The sequence below is a fragment of the Heterodontus francisci genome, chromosome 20 (assembly GCF_036365525.1).
Source record: "Heterodontus francisci isolate sHetFra1 chromosome 20, sHetFra1.hap1, whole genome shotgun sequence".
Taxonomy (NCBI): Eukaryota; Metazoa; Chordata; class Chondrichthyes; order Heterodontiformes; family Heterodontidae; genus Heterodontus; species Heterodontus francisci.
This window is the reverse complement of record NC_090390.1, coordinates 58,075,215-58,091,686: the sequence shown is the minus strand read 5'-3', so window position 1 is coordinate 58,091,686 and position 16,472 is coordinate 58,075,215. Positions and strand designations below refer to the sequence as shown.

The 16,472-nt window shown below is 41.7% G+C and overlaps 1 protein-coding gene across 8 annotated transcripts in view; it reads left to right on the top strand.

Moving 5' to 3' along the window:
* Window positions 1-16,472, top strand: part of plekha1b (pleckstrin homology domain containing, family A (phosphoinositide binding specific) member 1b) — an 80,236-nt gene that overhangs the window by 13,289 nt on the left and 50,475 nt on the right. The window contains exon 1 of one of the 8 annotated variants that reach the window (XM_068052828.1): window positions 11,006-11,237. The exons of the other annotated variants lie outside the window; for them this stretch is intronic. The gene's annotated coding sequence lies outside the window, so the exon portion shown is untranslated. Of the gene's footprint in view, window positions 1-11,005; window positions 11,238-16,472 lie in introns of those variants that run through there. 8 annotated transcript variants of the gene reach the window in all.

The window sequence follows — 16,472 nt, the reverse complement described above, 5'->3', positions numbered from 1 at the left end:
AAATTGTTTCATCCTCAGTTCTTATCGACGATTTTTCCCTAGTCACTCTGTAGGCTTCACAAACCACTGACCATCTCTAGGCGCTTACCCATTGTCTCTCGAGATAAGGAGGCCAAAGAAGACGACTCTGTAGGGGGAAATCAGCTTCTTTAACTTTCCAATCCAGCTCACTGCTTCAATGGCACTCCCGCTGACTGTGCTAATAGTTTAACAGAATCTCTTTCCATGTAGCCTTTGAATATTTACTGCCTTATGGTAAAAGCCCTTGCCATCTATGACCTCATAGAGGGTGAAAGTGATAAACACGTGACTCGTGGTTGGGAATGCCTTCCCCTTTACTAAAGCATTCATTCGATGGCTTAACTATATATCTAATATAAAACAGGAAATACTGGAACTACTCAACAGGTCAGAGAAACAGTTAACATTTCAGGTTGATGACTTTTGTTAGAGCTTCCCAGCACTGGCAGTATTTTGCTTTTGTATATATTCCATTACTTGACTTGCCCAAATGATCACAGTGTTTGCAAAGCCAAGTCACACTTTCAGCCTTCTCCCTGCCTCTACTCCCACACCCTCAGTATTTCAGACTCTGGCCCTGTTTGCATCATACTCTGTCTTTGTCCCACCGTTGCTGGCAGAATCTTTAGCCTTGCTCTCAAATTCCCTGCTTAAACTCTGCTGCTCATATACATCTCTTAACGTTAAAACTCTTTTCAAAGCATTTCTTTTTGACCAAGCTTTATTTCCTCTCCTAATCTTCCCTTTCGAGGCTTGACATCTTTTGCTTGATCTACCTGTGCAGGTGAAGTATGTTGGAATTTTTGTTTACATTAAAAGTTCTATATAAATTTAAGCATTTGTAGTAGTGTTTGTTAGGTGTCTTGAAAGTAAAATCCTTGTAATAAGCTTGATCATCCCATTGTCAAATTAATTGATTGTGATGTAGTTCTGGGTAGTAGAACTTGAATACAGGAATTCATTTGATTTGTTGCTGGTCTTTGCTATTCTTCTCCAGGCCTTAAAGGACACAAATGGCTTGGGGTGATAGGATGTGAGAGAGCCGTATCATGGGACTGATTCAGAGGGCATTTTTATAGTGTGGGTAGCAGAATACTGAAATGGTTAGCATGAAGAGGATAATGAATAATGAATGCACATTACTGAGCTACAATATATGCTACATCTTAGTCATATGCTGTAGTTCACTTGTTTGAATTCCATTAACAACGTGAGAAAAGTGAACATACTGCTTTTCAATTATCAAATTGTCTCTGCACTCCTGACCAATTAATAGTTCCAATTTCTGACCTCAAAAAGACCTTTGTTTTGAGAGATGCCAAAGATATTGTTAAACCTGAGCATTACCATGACAATTCATTTGACTACGATTTTAAAAAAATGTAAGAACATGTTTCAGTTGTGAAAGTACTTTAAAACAAATACTTTGTATATGAATACAGCAGTAACAGTTAGGAACCTGAGTATATAGAGGTTTCGGAAATGGCGATATATTCAGACTTCTTATATAGAATGTACAGCACAGAAACAAGCCATTCCAACCAACTGGTCTATGCTGGTGTTTATGCTGCACAAGAGCCTGCTCCCAGTCTACTTCACCTAACCCTATCTGTGGTTAGCACCACAGTCTCACAGCTCCAGGGACCCGGGTTCAATTCTGGGTACTGCCTGTGCGGAGTTTGCAAGTTCTCCCTGTTACCGCGTGGGTTTTCGCCAGGTGCTCCGGTTTCCTCTAACCGCCAAAGACTTGCAGGTGATAGGTAAATTGGCCATTGTAAATTGCCCCTCGTGTAGGTAGGTGATAGGGAATATGGGATTACTGTAGGGTTCGTATAAATGGGCCTGTATCTCTAAATAAAATAAAATAAATAAAATATCAGCATATCCTTCTATTCCTTCCCCCTTTATGTGTTTATCTAGCTTCCCCTTATCTGCAGCTATGCTAATCGCCTCAAAAGTTGAGGATGACTTATTTATTATCTATTCTCTTTGATGCCCCTTTGAATTCTAGAGCACAGGAGGAAGTAGCTAAGCTACTCAACATTAAGATTAATGGTTTATGTAAAATTATATCGGGCTTCATTGACACAGTTACTACCTTCCATGGAGAGTAATGATTAATTATGGATAAACAAACTATTTTTTAAAATAGTAACATAAGTTGCTACAATGTCCCCCCTTCTACGCTATATGATTCTTCTATTCTATGTGAAGCAGCATATTACTATTGATAATGTTGTCTAAGGGCTGAAACATTTTTGATAGTCACCTCTTTATTTGTAACAGAAGAAATATGTAAAATAATGAATTTAAATTTTTATACTGCCTTTTACTATCTCAGGGCATTTTGCAGCCCTTTACAGCCAATGCCGTACTTTTGAGGTTTGTTCACTGTTAAAATATGGGAAACTCGGCAGCCAGTTTGCATATAGCAAGCTCCTAGAAACCGGGATCTTTTCTGTTCAACAAAAGGGCAGATGCGGGGTCTCTGTTTAATGTTTCATCTGAAAGACAACACTCCCCTCAGTTCTGAACTCAAATGTCAGCCTAGATTTTTGTGCTCAAATGTCTGGAGTGGGATTTGAAGCCGCAACCTTCTGACTCAGGTGAATGTGCTACCACTGAACCGTAGATGTTGCTCTACAGTTTGGGAGGAAAAGAAATGCAGATGTGAATTTCATGCTCAAACTTATGACGACATAAGAGAACCCAATGTGCTCCCACGAGATATACTATAAATGTGTCACCTGTTGTATAGAAGTATTATTAAAAGTTGTATGAAGTCTGTGGATAAATGGGAACCATTTTCTGTGTATATGATTTTGAGTGCCTTTGGAAAGTTAAGATAATGGTCTGAAATTTATTGTAGACGCTAGGAAAAATGAGTGCCTGGTGAATGCTGTTCTTGAAACAATGTAAATAGGTTTTCAGGACTTGGCTAAAAATATTATTCACGTCCTTTTAAAATAGACCTGGTTCTTGGCTCTCCAACATCTATGCCTTGTGTGCTTTGTTTCTTGTTATCTGCACTCTTGGAAGTTAAGTTTAAATCCTTAAGTTATTATAAACTTGTTTTAATATGAACTGAAATTTTCACTGTACCCTTACAGACTGAAAATATATGTTTGGATTATGATTACTGAAGTGTATAAACCTTTGTCCAGAAGAAGTAATTTTTGCTGACTGCAGCACATGGCCAGCACATTCACCATGTTAAAAACAGTTAGAACCTCTCCACTCAAGTGACTGATCCAGACTTGTTTGTAATACAAAATTATACATATTTGTGGATGACCAATAACACTTGTTCTTGGTGTACAAGAAAACTAGGAAAACACCTTCACGATTCATTTAATTATTTTCAGAATAAAGCAACAGAACTTTGTTCAGCTCTTCAAGTTATTTTGGGAAGCGGGAAGAAAGATCTTCCTCACCTTGTTGGTCCCATTCCAAATCCATAATTCCCATTGAGGGGAAGTGCACCTTGTGACTTAATTGCACATGCAGTATTGTTATCCCAGGCTTCCTTAATTCCTGACTTCCCCTTCCAATGCTATATATAGCCCTGCCATACTGGCTTTCTTTACTATTTCAATACAGCAGAAGTTTCTATGGGTGAATATTCAAACCATAAATCTTGGAGGGAATTTAAACGTTTTAATAGTGTAAAGCGGGCGATAGCAGGTCATCTGCTGTTATACACCTTGCCTTCCATTGGCTTTAATTTGATGGAAGATTGGATGCGGTGTCTCATGGGCAGCCGATCTGATAACAGTGGTGTAAAATGTGTATGAAAATTTTAAAATTAATCCCAAGATCTTTTAATGGAATGTGAAGTGCCTCTCAAAAATAATTACCTTAATATAAAGCAGTATTAATTTATGTTCCATATATTTTGAGAATACTAGCTAATGTTACAGTACACTGGGTAATGGAAGTAAGCGGAAAACCTATTTGCCTTGATTGCACTACAATCAGCTTGCCGGATTCAAGTAATAGCACGAGGGTTGCTACATGCCTTGTGTAAAATTTCCAGCTTCCTCTGTGATACCTAAGTGTTACCTATCTGTCCACCATTCTGTTCTACTTGTTGGGCAGGAAAGAAACAAAGGATTTTGATCTGTAGTCCACAACAGCAAAATCGTGCATTTATGTGGTGACTTTGTAAAGCCTCCCACTGATATTTACAAGGTTTAATTCAAAATAATTGAAAGCTGAGTCAAAGGAGATATTCTGAGTAATTGGGGTGGGGGGGATAACTTGGCCAAAGAGATGGATTTTAAGGCAGATCTTGGAGGAGAGGGAGAGAATTCCAGACCAGTGGGAGTTGGGTGGCTGAAGGCCCAGCTGCCACTTGTGGGGCCAAGTTAGGGGAGGAGACACAAGATCAGGGTTAGTTTTGTGAGATGTTGTCGAGCTATTGGATTAAAGTAAACGTAATGGAGGGGGGTGATGGTTCCAACGTCGAGAACTGATTCTTAAATTCTTTTTTGAAAGATTGTTTTATCTATTCTCCCAACATGCAATAGTGGTTATACTTCAGAAGTATCTAATTACTGTGAAACATTTTGGGATATCTGAAATAGTGAAAGATGTAATATAAGTGCAGGGTTCTTTTTCTCTTTGCTACGCAGTGGGCCAATTTTTGCAATCAGCTGTGTTTGTTGCTCGCTTGCTCTCGCTCACTTACCCAACCTTATTTCTATCCCTCATATTTTCACATTCTGTATATTGTTTGACTTTGAATTAACTGTTTTAATTTACACCCTGGTTTAGACTTTGCATGTCTCAATAAGGATTCTTGAATCTGGTTGGCTGAAGAGACATTGTTCTTGCCCAGATCCCCTTTAGACGGTGCCATTGCTGAAATGGCTATCTAATAATTGTAAATTGCCAGTTAAAGACTGCTAAAAGCCTGTGAGAGGCTGTAAGCATAATGACGAGTGCACACCATTTATTCACCAGTGACCGCAAAATCCAGGCCAAAATGTATTTTGACAGTGAGTCTCCCAGAAAGATGCCCTTATTGGGCAGCTTTTTGGAGGAGCAGGACATCCCTAACAGCAACCTCCTGATTTTCACATTGAACTGCATATGTACGTTCACTGGAAGTTGCTACAACAACATACTAATTAGGAGCAGAAGGAAGCCATTCAGCCGCTCAAGCCTGCTCTGCCAGTCAATAAGATCTTGGCTGATCTGATTGTGTCTTGCATTCCACACTCCCATCTACCTCCGATAACCTTAGATTCTTGTTAGGCAAGGGAATCAATCTACCTCCACCTTAAAAATATTCAGTGACCCCACCTCCACCACCTTCTGAGGCAGAGTGTTCCAAAATCGCACAACCCTCAGAGAAAAAATTTCTCCTTATCTGTCCTAAAAAGGCGACTCCTAATTTTAAGACAATGCCCTCTAGTTCTGGACTTACCTACAAGAGGAAACATCTTCTCCACATCCACCTTGTCCAGACCGTTCAGGATCTTGTATAATTCAATCAAATCTCCCCTCACTCTTCTAAACTCCAGTGAAAACGAGCCCAGTATGTCCAACCTTTCCTCAAAAGACAACCTGCTCATACCAGGTAGCAATCTAGTAAACCTCCTTTTGAACTGCCTCCAGCACATTTACATCCTTCCTTTAAATGAGACCAAAATTGCACACAATATTTGAGATGTGGTCTCACTAATGTCCTGTATAACTGAAGCATCACATCCTTTTATTTTCAATTCCTCTCGTAATAAAGGATAGCATTCCATTAGCTGCTTTTATTACTTGCTGTACCTGCATACTAACTTTTGTGACTCCTGCACTGGAACACCTAGATCCCCCTGCACCTTGGAATTCTGCAGTCGTTCTCCATTTAAGTAATACTCTGCTTTTTAATTCTTCCTGCCAAAGTGAACAACTTCACATTTTCCCACATTATACACTATCTGCCAGATTTTTGCCCACTCACTCAACCTATCTATATCGGTCTGCTGCCTCCTTACTTCTTCTTCAACACTTTCCTAGCTATCTTTGTGTCATCTGCAAATTAAGCTGCCATGCCATTGTTCCCCTCATCTAAGTCATTGATATAAATTGTAAAAAGTTGAGGCCCCAGCACAGACCCTTGCGGGACTCCACTTGTCACATCCTGCCAATCAGAAAAGTGCCCATTTGTGCATACTCTGTTTTCTGCCAGCCATCCAATCTTCTATCCATACTAATATGTTACCTCCTACACAATGAGTTTGTACTTTTCACAATAACCTTTTTATGTGGCACCTTATCAAATGCCTTCTGGAAATCCAAGTACAGTATGCCAACTTTATCCACAGCTTCGAAGAACTCCAATAAATTGGTTAAACATGATTTCCCTTTCACAAAACTATGTTGACTATTCCTGATTACCAAGACTTTTTCTAAGTGCCCATCTATAGCCTCCTTAATCGATTCCAACACTTTCCCCACGACAGACGTCAAGCTAACTGGCCTATAGTTACCTGTTTTCTGCCTAACCCCCCCCCCTTTCAATAAAGGTTATATTTGCTACTTTCCAGTCTGATGGAACCTTTCCAGAATCTAGCGAATTTTGAAAAATCAACACCAATGCATCTACTCCCTCATTAGCCACCTCTTTTAAGATCCCAGGATGAAGCCCATCGCGACCCGGAGACTTGTCAGCCCGCAGCTCTGTCTATTTGCTCAGTACCGCTTGTCTAGTGATTGTAATTTCACCAAGTTTCTCTCTTCCTTCCACCGCCTGATTTGCAGCAATTACTGGAATGTTTTTTGTATCCTCTACAGTGTAGACAGAAGCAAAATATTTGTTCATTTCATCTGCCATTTCCTTATTTTCTACTATTAACTCACCATTCTCATTCTCTAAGGACCAACACTTACTTACTCTTTTCCTTTTTAAATACCTGTAGAAACTCTTGCTATCTGTTTTTACATCTTTAGCTAGCTTCCTCTCAAACTCTAATTTCTTTCTTCTGATTAGCAGCTAGTATTTATATAGTGTAATAAAATGCCCACGGTGCTTCACAGAGGCATTATGCAACGACAATTTACAATCAGTATTAATGACTTGGATGCAGGGATAGAAGTTTGCAGATGACACTAAAATAGGTGGGATAAGTTGCAATAAAAAAAATAAGAAATTTACAAATGGATATGGATAGGTTAGGCGAATGGGCCAAAATTTGGCAGATGGAGTTTAACTTGGATAAGTGTGAGGTTACCCATTTTGGTCGGAAGAAAAGAAAGGCAAATTATTACCTAAATGGAGAGAAACTTCAGAGTGCTTCGGTGCAGAGGGATCTGGGTGTCCTCGTGCATGAATTGCTGAAAACTAGTATGCAGGTGTAGCAGGTAATAAGGAAGGCAAATGGAATTTTGGCATTTATTGCTAAAGAAATAGAGTATAAAAGTAGGGAAGTGTTGCTGCAACTAAAGAAGGCATTAGTGAGACCAGACCTGGAGTATTGCATACAGTTTTGGTCCCCTTACTTGAGGAGGGATGTAGTTGCATTGGAGGCAGTTCAGAGGAAGTTCACTAGATTGATTCCAGAGATGAGGGGTTTGTCTTATGAAGAGAGATTGAGCAGTTTAGGCCTTTACTCTCTCGAGTTTAGAAGAATGAGAGGGGATCTAATTGAGGTAGAAAGATGATTAGGGGATTGACAAATTAGACGTAGAGAGGATGCTTCCTCTGGTGGGGCAATCTGGAACGAGAGGTCATAGTTTTAGGATAAGGGGTAGCAGATTTAAAACAGAGATGGGGAAAAATTACTTCTTTCAAAGGGTCGTGAGTCTGTGGAATTCATTACCCCAGAGTGCGGTGGATGCCGGAACATTGAGTAAATTTAAGGAGGAGATACAGATTTTTAATTAGTAAAGGGTTGAAGGGTTATGGAGAACGGACAGGAAAGTGGAGTTGAGGCCGAGATGAGATCAGCCATGATCGTATTGAATGGCGGAGCAGGCGCGAGGGGCTGAATTGCCTACTCCTAGTTCTTATGACAAATTACACCACACGTTAGGAGATATTAGGGTAGAGGACCAAACGCTTGGTCAAAGAGGTAGGTTTTAAGGAGGAAAGTGAGATGGAGATGCGGGGAGTTTTAGGGGATGGAGTTCAGAGCTTAGGACCTAGGCAGCTGAAGTCCCAGCCACCAGTGATAGAGCGAATAAAATCGGGGATGCTCAAGAGGCCAGAATTAGATGAGTGCAGATAACTTGGAAGCTTAGGGACTGGAGGAGGTTGGAGATGGGGAGGGGTGAGGCCATGGAGGGAATTGAAAACAAGGATGAGAATTTTATAATCGGGACATTGCTTGACTGGAAACCAAAGTAGGTCAGCGAGCACTAGGATGATAGATGAATGGGACTTGGTGTGAGTTAGACAGAGACTGCAATTTTGGATGACCTTACGCTTACGGAGGGATGAATGTGGGAGACCAGCTAGGAATGTGTTGGAATCATCAAGTCTAGAGATAAAAAAAGACATGCATGAATAAATCTTCTATTTAAATGTGTTTCAGTATTAAGAACATGTGTTGCAATTTAGCTTCAGTGGGTTGTCTTGGTTAAACAGAATAACCCATTTTTGCATTTTGCCCCACACTTCTCCTTTCTTTGAAACCTTTTACTGCCTACCTGTGCAGTGTGGTATTTCTAAAAGCCAGACTGCTTTCTTCCTGTTCCTTTCTCTCTTTGGGACAAGTCTGACCTCATTGCCAGCTAGTAAAGCCAACTGCTCTGGTGCCCAAGTGCCTAACTTGGTAATGGTCCCTGCTGAGTTCAAATGAGAGATTGTCGCAGCAGCAAATAGTATGCCTGGTCACTGGAGTTTTCTTGTCTTTATCGTCTACAGGATACTGGTTTCAAATGCTCCCTTTGAAAGCTGATAAATACCTGCCAACCCTGCTATCCTGTAATTTGTAAAACATTAAAGCAAGCTTTAACTTTTAAGCGTATTTAAATATAACTTGTATTGAGATCCTTTGTGTGGAAAAATTATCACGCATCCAGAAACCTGTCAATTTTGTCACAGAAATTAGCTTAAACTATATTGAATGTTTTAAATCTCGTGTATCTTGCCAGAAATAAAGCAACATCTTGACACATCGACAGATAATCAGAATTTTTTTTATATCAAATGTCAAGTGGACTGCAGAAAGCTTTAAAACATGGTGGACTAGGTTGTTCAAATAATCTTTAATGAAGCCCTAAGAGACAAGAAACTTTGTTGTGGAAGCACTGACTGTAACAAATCACTACCAGGTGAAGAACTCAAATGGCCCAAAGCCTTATAACTTGAAGCAATGTTTTTCCATGCATGAACACCCAAACTAAAGTTTGAAGAGGGTTTGGAATTAATGTTTATAATCATGTTACTTGAGACATTTCCAAATTGCAAGGGAAAAATATAGATCTCTATTGCCTATCTTGCAACTACTAAGTGGAAGAAATTTTCTTGGTTCAGTTTAATTACATCCATGTAAAGGTAGATATTTAAACTAAGTGTTGCTTTGTTAGGTAAAACTTCTGGAGCTGCTACTTAGTTTAAGTCAAGGTAGAACCTGGGAATAGATAAGAATTTGGCTGAAGAATAGGAAGCAGAGGTTACTTCAGCGCAACATGCGGGAGATGGAGGTGATGGGGAGAAGTGGGGAAGTACTGAGTAAAGTGCACCAGGGATTGATGAGACCTGTTTTAAAAAAAAATACATTAATGTCTTCAATGATCTCAACGGCAACTAGTGGATATTTGTCTTAAAATGGTGGCCAGAAAAATAACACATGAGCTGGATATGTAAGTGAATGGAATAGAGTGGGTGGTAATTCAAAGAAAATGGAATCTGAAACTGGCATGGGGGAATTGAGCACTTTACTGTGCAGAGCACAGTCACTCTTGAACTCTGCCTATGCTGTTTGTGCATCCCGGCACCAGTTTCGGGATTGCAGATGCACTTCTAAATTCGTGCTCTCCTTCCTCACAGATGGGTTAGTAATCTTGGAACCCTATCTAAATTTTAATACTACATATTCATAATATTCAAGTGTTGCATGTAAAACATATTTTAATAATGCTTTAAATAAAACAGGTGCCTGCTTCTCACTGCAGTCTGTCTATCCTTTTGTTTGACCGTGACACTCATAAATCATTCTCCACTTCCAGATAGGACCTGTACTTTGCCTTCATTGCTGCCATAACAGAAAATGATGTTTCATAAATGTATGTTGGGAAAGGTAACAACATCTTTCTGCTTTTACTCAATTCTGGGTAATCGCAGCTAAAGACAGCCAAAACTAGGAATGTGTTTTTTCCCGAAACTTAATTTTCAGTGAGTGGTGACAGGGAAGTTCTATCAGCTCCTCTTTTGTTTTCTCCTCTAATTATGGATTTAAAGCTACTGATGAAGCATTTCCGAAATACTTCATGGAAGAACATTAAAAACCTTTCATTACTGTTTTAAGCAGAAGAGGAATAGTACCACTGATAGACTAGTAAAGTGGACTGTGATCAGAAATTTGCTGAGATATATAAATCCAGTATTGTCCAACCAGCAGGGCTAGTGTGAACACAGAGTATGAGGCAGTATTCCATCTAACTTCCATTCCCTGTGTGTGATCCGTTTGTTGCACTGCACAGTCCCTTTAAGATTGACACACAGCTGCGCATCTGAAAAGGGCTGCTGCTTATGCGAAGCCTCTTTGTGCCCTGCACTGCACATTCCTGATTGCAGCCTGGTGGCGCAGCTTAGAGGGAACATTGGTCTCCGGGTGTGAGGCAAATTCATCACTCAACTTTTTGTGGGCATGTTGAGAAACAGCACGGATATCGGCTCGCACAACTCGTAGCCTTGCCCTTGAGAGAAGTGATAGTGGAAGCTAATGCGTGAACCAGTGGCTTGTCCTTTTTTGTGCACCCAGGAACATTTTACGGATTGTTGCTGGTTTTGTGTTTTTAATGCAAATTGAAAAAGCAAAAAAGCGGCACCAGACTTTCAGCCTTAATAATGTCGCTGCTGTTCACAGCATCTGCCGTCTACAGTCATTGGCTCCTCTCCCTCAGAGCCTGACGCTCGCCGACACCAACCTAGACCATTGAGGACTCTGATCTGGCTCCCGGAATATCCACATGACAGGAATCCAGCTGCTGCTCCTTAGTCCGGTTACCATCGGCTCCCGTTACTCGGACGTTTTGGTTCTGGGACTCCGTTAGTAAGCACTTTATTTTGCAGACTCCCTAGAAAGTCTCCATGGGCCCCTAGGCTTCTGCGGAACCCAATTTGTGAACCACTGGTGTACAGTATAAACTAGTTACTCGTTGCTGCATATTCTATTACTTATACGTAATAAGACATACTTTTGTTTACTTTTTTCTTCATTTCAGGTGTTAAGGAATGCAAGCTCCAGCAACTGATGGGGACTAATGCCCCTCCAGATCCTTCTTCCACTTCACTTCCCTCTGATCCCACCTCTTCTGAGCCGACCCCTTGCCATGTATTCCCTATACCCTCTGACCTTCCCCTCTCTGAAGCTGAACATTCAGCACTCAGCAAAGGACTCAATGTTATCCCCTTACGCCCCCACCTCAATGAATTTCGTGCTCGGCATGACTTTGAGCTCTTTTTCCATCGCCTTGGCCTCCGCGTTCACTTCTTTGACCAGGAGTTCTCCCCTGACCAGCAGACCCATTCACCCACCTCCAGTATTCTCTCTATACCTGGACCCCTCCCTGTGGCCTCTTGTCCGCTCTTGATCTTTTCACTGAAAACAGTCGGCGAGACGTGGGCTGTCTCAATTTCTCTGCCCCCCTCACTCACTCTAACCTGCCCCCCTCTGAACTTGCTGCACTCCGTTCTCTCAGGTCTAACCCTGACATTGTTATCAAACCTGCAGACAAGGGTGGTGCTGTTGTCTGCCGTACCGACCTCTACCTTGCAGAGGCTCAGTGCCAACTCTCAGACACTTCCCCCTGGACCATGACCCCACCAAACATCAAGCTACTGTCCACAGGACTCACTGACCTCATCTCCTTTGGAGATCTGCCTTCTACAGCTTCCAACTTCATAGTCCTGCAACCCCGAACAGCCTGCCATAATCCATAAACGACTGTCCCGGCAGAACCATTGTTTCAGCCTGTTCCTGCCTCACTGAACTTATTTCTTCCTACCTTGACTCTATCTTTTCTCCCCTGGTCCAGTCTCTTCCCACCTACATCCGTGACTCTTCTGACACCCTACGTCATTTTGACAATTTCCAGTTTCTTGGCCCTAACTGCTGCCTCTTCACTATGGATATCCAATCTCTCTACACCTCCATCCCTCACTAGGACTGTTTGAGGGCTCTCCGCTTCTTCCTTGAACAGAGGCTCAACCAGTCCTCATCCACTATTACCCTCCTCCGCCTGGCTGAACTTGTTCTCACATTGAACAACTTCTCCTTCAACTCCACTCATTTCCTTCAAGTAAAAGGTGTTGCTATGGGTTCTAGTTATGCCTGTCTTTTTGTGGGATATGCCGAACATTCCTTGTTCCAGTCCTATTCAGGCCCCCTCCCCAACTCTTTTTCTGGTAAATTGATGACTGTATCGGTGCCGTTTCCTGCTCCTGCCCGGAACTAGAAAACTTTATCAACTTTGCATCTAATTTCCACCCTTTCCTCACCTTCACATGGCCCATCTCTGACTCTTCCCTTCCTCGACTTCTCTGTCTGCATCTCTGAGGATAGGCTGTCCACTAATATTCATTGTAAGCCCACCGACTCCCACAGCTACCTCGACTATGCTTCTTCACACCCTGCCTCCTGTAAGGACTCCATTCCATTCTCCCAGTTTCTCCATCTCTGCCACATCTGTTCTGATAATACTACCTTCCACGACAGCACTTCTGATATGTCTTCCTTTTGCCACAACCGAAAATCCCCCCCCCACCCCCACTATGGTTGACAGGGCCCTCAACCGTGTCCGGCCCATTTCCTGCATCTCTACCCTCGCCCCTTCCCCTCCCTCCCAGAACCGCGACAGGGTTCCCCTTGTCCTCACTTTCCACCCCACCAGCCTACACATCCAAAGGATCATCCTCCGCCATTTCTGCCACATCCAACGTGATGCCACTACCAAACGCATCTTCCCCTGTCAGCATTCTGAAGGGATTGTTCCCTCCGCGACACCCTGGTCCACTCCTCCATTACCCCCACCACCCTGTCCCCTTCCCATGGCACCTTCCCCTGCAATCGCTGGAGGTGTAATACCTGCCCATTTACCTCCTCTCTCCTCACTGTCCAAGGCCCCAAACACTCCTTTCAGGTGAAGCAGCGATTTACTTGTACTTCTTTCAATTTAGTATACTGTATTCGCTGCTCACAATGTGGTCTCCTCTACATTGGGGAGACCAAATGCAGATTGAGTGACTGCTTTGCGGAACACCTCCACTCAGTCCAAAAGCATGACCCTGAGCTTCCGGTTGCTGGCCATTTCACCTCCCCCCCATCCCCCCCATCCCCCCGCTCTCATGCTCACATCTCTTTCCTGGGATTGCTGCAGTGTTCCAGTGAACATCAACGCAAACGCGAGGAACCCCCAGCACCTCATTTACCGATTAGGCACGCTACAGCCTGCCGGACTGAACATTGAGTTCAATAATTTCAGAGCATGATGGGCCCCCCCTTTTTATTTTTAGTTATTTTTTCTTCTTTATTTGTTTTATTTTAGTTTGTTTCTACTGTGCCTACAAACTTTTTTTTAAATATTTGTGTTCATTTTACAGCCATTTGGCACCCTCTCTGTAGTAATGCTTTGTCTTTCACCACACCATTAACATACCGTTTGCCTTTGTTTCATGACCTTCTGGTCAGTTACTCTCTCTGACCTTGTCCTATCAACTCAACCTCTTTTGTTCTCTCTTGCCCCACCCCCACTTTACTTGCTTATAACCTTTTCCATTTCTAATATTTGTCAGTTCTGATGAAGGGTCACTGACCTGAAACGTTAACTCTGCTTCTCTCTCCACAGATGCTGCCAGACCTGCTGAGTATTTCCAGCATTTCTTGTTTTTATTTCAGATTTCCAGCATCTGCTGTATTTTGCTTTTATTATACTTTTGTTTCAGTCCCCTTATCATTTCTCCACACACGCAACTGCTTTTTTAAGGGTTATTTGCAAGTTGTACGAGGAAATGTAGTAGCAAAGCTTACTGAATGACTGACTGGCAAAGTAATTTATTATTTCCTTTTGGTGTGTGTGGAGCAATTCCACATTTAAAAAAAAAAGTCAGCAGTGATTATTACTGGAAATTATTCTAGTTGGCTCATAGAATTAATCATGTAATTCCCGTAAAGTTTAAATAAATAAGATCCTGGTTAATCCTTGGAGAATTTGTAAGGGTTTCACACACACAAAATCTCAGCAGCTTGTAATTTTATTTTGTAAGGGAATATAGGCCTATAAAAGACTAAAACTGATAATATATTGAACTTTTTAAATGGGAAAACACAAGTTTTAAAAAAATTTGCAAAGGGAATTTGCTTTTTAGATTAATCTTTGGAAAATTGTGTATTTGTTATAATGTCACTTTTTAATAATCCTTGTGTAAAATAGTTTTAGCTAAATACCATTATAAACTTAATTGAAAAGTTTTTATTTTGAGGCTTTTCTCAAAACAATTGTGAATACAGCAACTGGAGTAACCTTTCTTTCCTACAGCTCTTATTAGCCTGAATTTAATGTGTAAATGTGAAAAGCACTTCTGAATGTGCAGAATCCAATCCGAGTAGAAACTTTGTATTTGAGTAAATGATTGCTTTAAGTATTTTATGTATGTTGTACTTTGACATCTGTTTTATAACTTGGATCAATTCCCATTTCTACAATCTGCAAACTTAGGAATGTGACTTGACAAGTATGTTATCTGGATGCATTTTTTATGCTAGTACAAAACACACAGATACAGCTTCCCCTCTTCACCACTTCCCAAAAACAAACTAGACCAAGCAGTACCCGTTGGATGAGAAATTTGCAGTCTCTTTTTTTTGTTGAATGCATGCAGAAACAAAACTTTCTGTTTTAGTTGCTAAGTGGCAATGTGAATAAAATATGTTTGCTGTTCGGCCTTATGTATAGTGATACTCTGGTTTTTGTGTTTGAATCTCCAAATATAGTAATTTAAAATGCATGGTAGAAACCTATAGCAAGCATTATTTGTCACCTAAGCAAGGTTAAAATGAAAAATGAGTTGGTGGTAATGTGTGGAACAAGGCTCAACCAAGCAAGTTTTAATTTGGTGAGCAAGATTAACATCCAATATTAGTGCATAATCTCTCTGGGATCCTTTACTGTAAAATCAGTGACTTTAAGATACTCTCTTGGCATTTCTTCGTGGTCGAAGATTTTGGGAACGTTGTAGTCATCAGTTGCAGGCCTGCTGGTGGCTAGTCAGGACTATCCATGACTGGCAGTTTCTCCCATAGCATGTACAAGTGACGTTGTAGTCGCTGCTGGGGGCAATTGGATCTATCCTCCTTTTCTCTTTCATGCTAGTTCTTCGCTCAGTCTCAAAGGTGTCTGTAGCACTCCTGATGTAGCATCTCCAGATATCACGACCTATAGCCTGCGCTTCCCACTGACGATGGTTGATGTGGCACACAGAGAGGGACTTCTTCAGGGAGTCCTTGAAACGTTTGCATGAGACCCCTCTGTTCCTTTTACCCATGGTCAGCTCTCCATACGACACGATCTTGGGTAGGCGACTGTCATCCATCCGGTTAATGTGACCCGCCTGACGCAGTTGACGTTGCAGGAGGATGGCCTCAATGCTGGTGATGTTGGCTGTTTCCAGACTTCAGTGTTTGTGATGCAGTCCTGCCAGCGCATCTTGAGGATTCTGTGGAGGCAGCGCTGATGGAGGCACTCTAGAAGGTATACCTGACGGTGGTGTAGGACCCATGACTCGCCGCCATACAGAAGGGTGGTGAGGACTATGGCTTTGTACACTTTGAGTTTGGTCTGTGCTCTGAGGCTGTGATTGCTTCACACACATTTGTACAGCCTGCCGAACGTTCTGTTTGCTTTTGAAAGCCTTTGTGCACTTCCTTGTCTATGGTGGCATCAAACGAAATGACGCTCTCCAAATAAGTAAATTGTTTGATGGCATTCAGCTCGGTTCCCTCGATGACAATGCTTGGTGGTCTATATTCTTCTTGGGGTTCAGGCTGATGTAGGACTTTAGTTTTCTTTAAACTAATTTTTTGTTTTGACTGTGGGCCAGGAGAGCACAGTCTTCAGCGAAAAGAAGTTCACGGATGAGTTTTTCTTATGTCTTTGTGTGAGCCTGAAGACGCCTGAGGTTGAAAAGGCCTCCATCAGTTCGGAAGCATACGTAAATTCCCTCCTTAAGGTCTTCCGTTGCCTGCTCCAGCATTATGCTGGAAACAATGGTGAGTAGGGTCAGGGCCAGC